This window comes from Papio anubis, chromosome 20, assembly GCF_008728515.1.
Source record: "Papio anubis isolate 15944 chromosome 20, Panubis1.0, whole genome shotgun sequence".
Classification (NCBI taxonomy): Eukaryota; Metazoa; Chordata; class Mammalia; order Primates; family Cercopithecidae; genus Papio; species Papio anubis.
Genome location: NC_044995.1, coordinates 10,784,946 through 10,792,897, shown reverse-complemented (window position 1 = coordinate 10,792,897; position 7,952 = coordinate 10,784,946). Strand labels below are relative to the sequence as shown.

The 7,952-nt window shown below is 57.2% G+C and overlaps 1 protein-coding gene across 2 annotated transcripts in view; it reads left to right on the top strand.

Annotated features, from left to right (window-relative positions):
- Positions 1 to 3,718: 3,718 nt before the first annotated feature.
- Positions 3,719 to 7,952, top strand: part of ZNF787 (zinc finger protein 787) — a 35,290-nt gene continuing 31,056 nt past the window's right edge. The window contains exon 1 of one of the 2 annotated variants that reach the window (XM_003916163.5): positions 3,719 to 4,110. The gene's annotated coding sequence lies outside the window, so the exon portion shown is untranslated. Of the gene's footprint in view, positions 4,111 to 4,432; positions 5,044 to 7,952 lie in introns of those variants that run through there. The other variant, XM_009195393.3, reaches the window with a different exon arrangement.

Here is a 7,952-nt window from a genome sequence, read left to right as displayed (position 1 = left end):
TCTTAACTATTTTTGTGTGTGTGTTGGGGGGACGGAGTTTCACTCTTATTGCCCAGGCTGGAGTGCAGTGACCTGATCTCGGCTCACTGCAACCTCCGCCTTCTGGGTGCAAGCGATTCTCCTGCCTCAGCCTCCCGAGTAGCTGGGATTACAGGCGTGCACCACCACGCCCGGCTACCTTTTCTATTTTCAGCAGAACAGGATTTCACCATGTTGGCCAGACTGGTCTCGACCTCCTGACCTCAGCCAGGAGGCTAATTTTTGTATTTTTAGTAGAAACAGGGTTTTACCACGTTGGCCAGACTGGTCTTGACCTCCTGACTTCAGCCAGGAGGACTCGGCCTCCCAAACTGCAGGGATTACAGGCATGAGCCACCGCGCCTGGCTACGTCTTAACTATTTTTAACTGTGCAGTTCAGTAGTGTTAAACCTATTGACATCTTGTGCACCCATCACCCCCATCCATTTCCAGAACTCTTTTCATCTTGCAAAACCGAAACTCTGTCTCCAATAAACACTAACATCCCATTACCCTCCCCCTGGCCCCTGGCAACCCCCATTCTACTTCCTGTCTCTAAGAATTTGACTTCTCTAGGTCCCTCATATAAGTGGAATCAAAAAGTATGTGTTCTTGTGTGACTGGCTTGTTTCTCTTAGCATAATGTCCTCAAGGTTCATCCATGTTGTAGCGTGTGTCAGAATTTTCTTTCTTTTTAAGGCTACAAAATATTCCATTGTATTTATTTATTTTTATTTTTATTTTTTGAGACGGAGTCTGGCTCTGTTGCCCAGGCTGGAGTGCAGTGGCACGATCTCGGCTCAATGCAGCCTGCGCCTCCAGGTTCAAGTGATTCTCCTGCCTCAGCCTCCCCGAGTAGCTAGGATTATAGGCGCCCACCACCATGCCTGGCTAATTTTTTTATTTTTAGCAGAGACAGGATTTCACCGTGTTGGCCAGGCTGGTCTTAAACTCTTGACCTCAGGTGATTCGACCGCCTTGCCCTCCCGAAGTGCTGGGCTTACGGGCCTGAGCCACCGCACCTGGTCTATTCCATTGCATTTATGTGCCACATTTTGTTTATCTGCCCGTCTGACAACGGACACTCAGTTGCTTCTGCCTCTCGGCTATTGTGAATGCTGCTGCTGTGAGCACTGGGTGTACAAGTTAGATGTGTATTTCTTGATCATGTAGCAATCTGGGATAGGTGTTAGGTGACAGGATATGGTTCCACAAGGTGGTCATTCAGGGACCCAGGTTTCTTGGGGGCTCCCCTCTTTCTTTAGGACCTTGAAAGAGCAGGAAGCAGGCATACATGTTTCTTTTTTTTTTTTTTTTGAGACAGAGTCTCACTCTTTCACCCTGGCTGGAGTGCAGGAGTGCGATCTCGGCTCACTGCAACCTCTGCCTCCTGGGTTCAAGCAATTCTCTTGCCTCAGCCTCCGGAGTAGCTGGGATTACAGGCGCCCACCATGCCAGGCTAATTTCTGTACTTTTAGTAGAGATGGTGTTTCGCCATGTTGGCCAGGCTGGTCTCGAACTCCTGGCCTCAGCTGATCTGCCCGTCTCGGCCCCCAAAGTGCTGGGATTACAGGCGTGAGCCACCGCGCCCGGCCAACATACATGTTTCTTAAGAGCATTGGCCCAGAAGAGACCTGTATTGCTTCCATCCCATCCCATTGGTGAGAACCAATCACAAGACCACACTTAGATGCCAAGAGGAGTGGAGAACAGAATCCAGGGACGGGAAGCAGCATCCCAGGAGTGACTTTGTACTGCAGAAGGGAAGAACAGATGTTGATTGTGCATTAGCCATGTCTGCTGCAACCCATCCCATGTTTGGGAAACATCCCGGTATTGGTTGGGTTGTCTTAAGGGAGAGACTCAGAATTACCAGTGGTTTCAGTGAGTTCGAAGGTGATTTCTCTCACGTAAAATCTCACCTGGCACGGAGCCTCTTTCACGAAGCCATCCAGTGTCTAGCTGGCTCCTTGGGTCTTGTTTCTCCTCCATCCTCAGTGTTGGCTTCCATCTGGTGTGCCAATGTAGCTGTTCCAGATCTCGCCGTTAAGTTGTTAATTTGGCCAGCGAAGAAGGGGAATGGGCTGGAGAGGGAGAAGGCTGTCCCTACCAACAACCGGGTCCCTGCAGGACACCCACTTAATGATCTGATTCAGAGGAGCACAAGCACGTGACTTTTCTTATAAACAGGTTTCCTCGTGTAGAGTTCGTACCCTTAATAATTTGTTTCTATTGCTATTATAATAGCACTTCCCTCTCTTCTTTTTTTTTTTTTGAGATGGAGTCCCATTCTGTCACCCAGGCAGCTCACTGCAACCTTTGCCTCCCAGGTTCAAGCCATTCTCCTGCCCCAGCCTCCTGAGTAGCTGGGTTTACAGGTGTCCGCCACCACGCCCAGCTAATTTTTGTACTTTCAATAGAGATGGGGTTTCACCATGTTGGCCAGGTTGGTCTTGAACTCCTGACCTTCTGACGTCCGCCTCTGCCTCCCAAAGCGTCGAGATTACAGGCATCAGCCACCACGCCTGGCCACACTGCCTTCTGTTCTAAGATATATTTAAAAATTTACCTTTGTGATATTTCTGAAAGAGGAACACAGACATCCTCCTATTGACACACACACTTAACACAGCACTGTTCCCCCCACCCCATGGAAAGGTGCTATTAAATCAATAATGCACTTCTTATGATTGATGCTGACTGAGATTTGAGGGTATACAGTGGCCACAGCAATAGACTTATATATAACACTGCTAATAAGTAACAATAACCACTATCATTTTTGTGAGCTTACTATGATCCAGGTATTGAACTAAGCAGCTCTTACACATATTACCTCCCAGGTTATCTTGTTTTTTCCCATTCCACAGATGATACACTGAGGCTGAGAAAGGTGTTATTCCACAAGTGAATTATAGCTTCCTATCTTTCTGACTCCCAGTAAGGATGATAATAAAACAATTAAAAACGATAAGTCATCTGCCACTTAGGTGAGAGTCAGCCAAGTACAGAACAGGGGAGGGACCAGAAGGACCAGCCTGCAAGGACACTACGGTTTGGACAATTATTTTAAAATATGTGTTTTTTGCAAGAATACTAACAGAAACAGTTAACACCCAGTGCGTGCTTACTAGGGGCCTACCTAGCGCAGGGGAAGTAGCGTATTCTCAGGGCTATAACAGGAGGCAGTGTGTACACTCAAGGGTTAAATACACGAATTTGGAGCCAAGTTCCACGGGTTCGGGCCCAGGTTCTGGCATTCTGGGTTTGTGACTTTCGGTAGGTGATTTGATCCCTCACCTGCAACATGGGGATAGGACCTATCATGAGGCTCTAGTTAGGACTAGGACCTAGAGCGTGTGAAGCACTTGGAGACGCACAGTGTATTTTTATTACTCCAGAAAGGAGGAAACTGAGGCTATGGCACCTGAAGCGCGGCACTCTCTGTCCAGTAACTAAGGAACCCGGTGCCGCAGGGGGCGGAGCCCTTTGAGCATCAGGACTCGGGCCACTGGGAGAAGCCGCGGCAAAGAAGGGGTTACCATGATAGAGATGGCAGGAGGACCCGGGGTGGCACGAGCGTCCCTCTACGCCACTTCACTCTCTCCCCACGGCAGGCGCGGGGAGCCGGCCGCGCAGGCGCGAGGAGCCCGGGTTGGGGGCGGGGGGCGCCGCCCTAGACACCCGGAAGTCTCCGCCTAACGGGCCCAGCCCGCACCTCCTGTCCGGGAAGGGGGCGGGGCCGAAGCCCCTCGGCGCGGGGCGCCATAGAGCATGGACGGAGGACCTGCGTCCTAGACACTTCCGGAAGTGGCTCCCTCAGGCGCCCGCCCGGCACCATAGAGCTGGGGGCGGCGGCCGGGGTAGCGGGCTCGCCTTCCTAGAGCGGCGAGGACAGGGTGGCGGCCCGGGGGGAGGGAGCAGGGAGAAGGGGGGAGCGGCGCGGGCGGAAGCGGCCGGGAAGGTCACTTCCGGCCTGGGCGCCCGTCCCCCTGACCCCAGGGTCTGAGTCGCCGCTGCCGCCGCTGCCACCATCCGCGAGGCAGGAGAGAGGAGGAGGAGTGCGGCGCGGCGGCCCCGGGACCAAGGAGGTGAGGGGCGGGGGCGGGTGCCGTGCGCTGGGGGCCAGGGGGGCGCGCGCTTCAGGAAGCTGGACTTGGGCTGGGGGTGGGTGGGGAGACGGGAGGGCTAGCGCGACTGGGCGGCGGGCGCGCGTGCGCGCTGCTGGGGGGGCGTGAGTGGGCGCGCGGCCGGGGTGACGCGGGCGGGGGGAGTGCGCGTGCGCGCCGAAGGGCGGTGGGAGGGGACGCGCGCCCGGGCGGCCCGCGGGCAGCGAGCGGGGCTGGAGGGGGGCGCGCGTGCACGGGGCCGGGGCGCGCGAGTGCGCGTGGCGGGGGCGGGAGCCGGGGCCTCGGTGGGGGTCCCTCTCCTGCGGGCCCTCGGGGATGAGGCCGCTGTCCGGTCCCCCTCGAAGTTCCAACTCCGCCGGTCGTGGCCGGAAGTGGTGGCGACTCCAGGGGGAAGTTGAGGCCCAGGTGGGGGAAGGGGCCGCGCGGGCCGGGCTGGCCTGGCCGGATACTGCGGCCCCGAGGGCACGGTCTCAGCCCTCGGCCCCCCCAGCCCTTCCTTCCCCTTTTCGAGTCAGTCTGGGTCCCGTTGCTGCCCCGGGCGGGCTGTGCGTGGCCTTTGATCCGGCGGGTAATTACGGGGATTGTGGCCGGCAGGAGGCCCATTCATTCGCCCTTGCGCGGCAGGCGGGGAGGAAGCGCGTCCCCAGGGGGGAAGTGACTGGGCCAAGGTCAGCCACCGCGTGGCTCACAGGGCAGGGCGAAGGCGGGGTCTGGACCCGGTGGCGATTCCTGAGGCCTCCCTCCCCCATGCCGAGTGGTTCAGAGTGGAGCCCCGCCCCCCGACACCCCACCCCGACCTCCAGTCCAGGGAGCTGACCCCAATTCATGTGGATGAGTGCCCCTGGGACCTGCAGAGTCGGACAGAAAAGTGACCCACAGACACAGAAGGCACGAGTGAGTTGAGGCAGAAGCTTTTTCAGTGCTAGGCCCTGCGCCGTGCACTAGGCAGGGAGCAGGGAGATGAACGAGGGCCTGGAGTCTGAGTGGAAGGCAGAGACTGAGACCCCGGCGACAGAGTCGCCACCCAGGGTGATCAGAGCCCTAATCCAGAGGTCTGGGGACTCTGGGAGCCAGGGAAGGCATCTTGACCTAGCCCGGTCCGGGGATGGTCAGGGCTTTAGGGAAGGAATGACTTGGTCTGCTTTTTGCGGTTACCTGGTCCCAGGCCCCCATGTTGGGCAGTGCTTAGGAACCGTCTGGGGATCCGATTGGCCCCAGCGCCGGGAAGCACAGTTGCGTTGATCCTGGCTTAGCTCCTCTGTAAGACTGTAAGCCTCTTTGGCTAAACGCTGCTGACATTCACCTGCCTGCCTCTGCGCAGTCCCTGTGGTCCTCCGGCCACGGCCCCAGAGGACATCCAGATCAGATTCCTGCTTGCTTATCTCACGTCTTATCCATCCATCCAGGCTTCAGCAAAGCTGAGGGATGGGAAGGGCTCGTCACCCAGCCTGGCCCCTCACTGGTGCCCTGCCAGAGTGCATGCAGGAATTGGGTTGTATTCCCCAAGAGCTCTGGGACCAGGCAGGCCTGGGTTCAAGTCCCAGCCCCACCATTCACTTTTGTGGCCTTAGACGAGTAACTTCAGTGCCTTACTTTCCACCGGGACAGAGTGGAAGTGGTAATAATAGTATTGACCTCAGCGGGAAGGCTCTTAATGCTTGCGTTTTAGAGCCAGCGCAGACCTCAACAGATGGGTGTAAAGTAGATGGAAAGGGTTCTGGAGCCAGGCGTTCCTGGGCCCTGGCCTTGGCACTGTCTCTTGCACTTCTGTGACCTTGGACATGTCACTTCCCTTTTCCCAGGTTCAATTTCCCTTCAGTTGCCTAAAAAGGAGAGCAAGTTCATAATTCCCTGAGTAAACGTAATCCATCCAGGCGACGGCACAGGCCAGGCCCTGTGCTGGGCATGAGGTCACGCATGGTCTTGGCACAGCACTGTCCTGTGAGGGCCCAGACGAGGTGCCTGGCCCAGCCTGGGTGAAGAGAGGGATCTCACGTCCCCCTCTGTGCAGGCGCGAGGTAGAGTGGTGCTGTGTGCTGGGCAGCCTGGCAGGAACCGTACAGTCCCTGTGCCAGAGCAGCTGAGACCCATTCGAACTGGGGAGAGGGGTGGGGAGATTTGTCAGAGTGGTCCTGGGAGCTCTGACCTTGAGGGAGGAGTGTGTGGTGGAGGGGAGGTTGTGTGTCTTGAAAGATAAAGAGGTGGGATTGGCTATCAGAAGTCTGTTACTTAAGGGAGGATGACAGTGGGCTCTGGGCAGAGAATGGCAGGGGTCACAGCTCAAGGCCACCCACAACTGCCTGGCCGCCTGGGAGGTCTTTTGTTACTAGGTCTACACAGCTCTCAGGATACCCATCCTCAGACATGTCTCACAGGCCTTTCCGAACCCCGTTCATGCATCCTCTGGTGCATCCTGAGGCCCTCAGCCTAGTGAGGACTGTGCCGGGCGCTGGGGCCTCTGTGGTGTGAGAAACTGCAGATTCGACAACACTTGCTGGTGCACACTTTGCAGGAACCTGGCCTCATGCCTGGTCCTCACAGTCCTAAATTCTCAAGGCTCTGGGATGGAGGTGGTCACCCCCATTTTAGGGGGATGGGATGGAGGCTCGGGTTGGAGGCTCCGGTTGGCACTTGGCCCAAGGCCCCCAGCAGCTTCAGAACCCAAGTCTATGTGTGATTCCAGAGCCCAGACCCTTGACCGTCATGACCGCCCCCTTCCACCCCCAGGTTGGGGTCTGGGGGGACAAAGGCTGTTCCGAAGTCCTCTAGGTGTTAGTTGTTGGCTTGGAGACGCTGGACTCCCTGCCCAGTGGGGTGTACTGTCCATGAGGACTCCTACATGCAGGGCTGCTGGCTGGTTCAGGGGACCCCAGCATAGTAGGAGAAGCAGAAGTGGCTCGGAAGTTGAGTGCTGAGATCCATGCTACCCCCAGGGAGGCCTCACTCACCCAGCATCAGGGAGAGCAAGGGAGGTGTGGAGTTCGAGCAGTCACACCACCAGTGTCAGTGGCCCTGTCCCAGGAGCCCAGAGCTGTCACCTTACAGCTGCGGAGAAACCAGCTGAAGCTCTGAGCCCAGGTGGGATGGCCCAGGGCCTGTGTGTTCCTGCAGGGGACCTGGCAACCTGGGGCTGTCCTTGGTGAAGTTTTCCTGGTTCTGTCTCTGCCTTGGCCTGAGCCTTCTCCCTTTGGGCTCATAGAGTATGGACGTCTCTCTTGTGCTAAATGGGGGTCCCATCTGGCCCCCCTGTTTCGAGGCCTCCGTGGTGCCAGGCCTTGCAGTGGATAACGCTGGCATCAGAAGTTGTCCTGGCCTCAGCCCAGGGTCTGGCCGGTCAGAGCCATGGATTCCTGAGGCTGCTGTGCATGGGGTCCTTGCTGGAAACAGCCCCGCCCTCAAGTGCACAGTCTGCTGGATGCACTGTGGGGCTGACCGGGACCTGTGGTAGGTGTCGCAGAGGTGAGTAAGACACGGATCCCCTTGGGGGACACAGGACCATCCTCAGTGGTGGACGTTAAAGGGAACAAATGCCAGTGTCCAAGAGTTAGAAGGAAACAAGCTGCCTTTGGCAGCCTGCCGACTCAGGTGTGACTCCAGCTTCCTATGCCGTGGCTCTGTGACGTTGCTCCCAGCCACTCCGCCTGTTGAAGCCTCGCCGTGGCTGTGTGACATTGTCCTAGCCACCCCGCCGCCAAGCCTCCCCGCCGCGGCACTGTGCGGGGACATTGTCCTAGCACCAGCTTGTCGGCCCGCGGCTGTGCGGACATTGTCCTAGCCACCCGCTTGTCGGCCCCTCGCCGGGC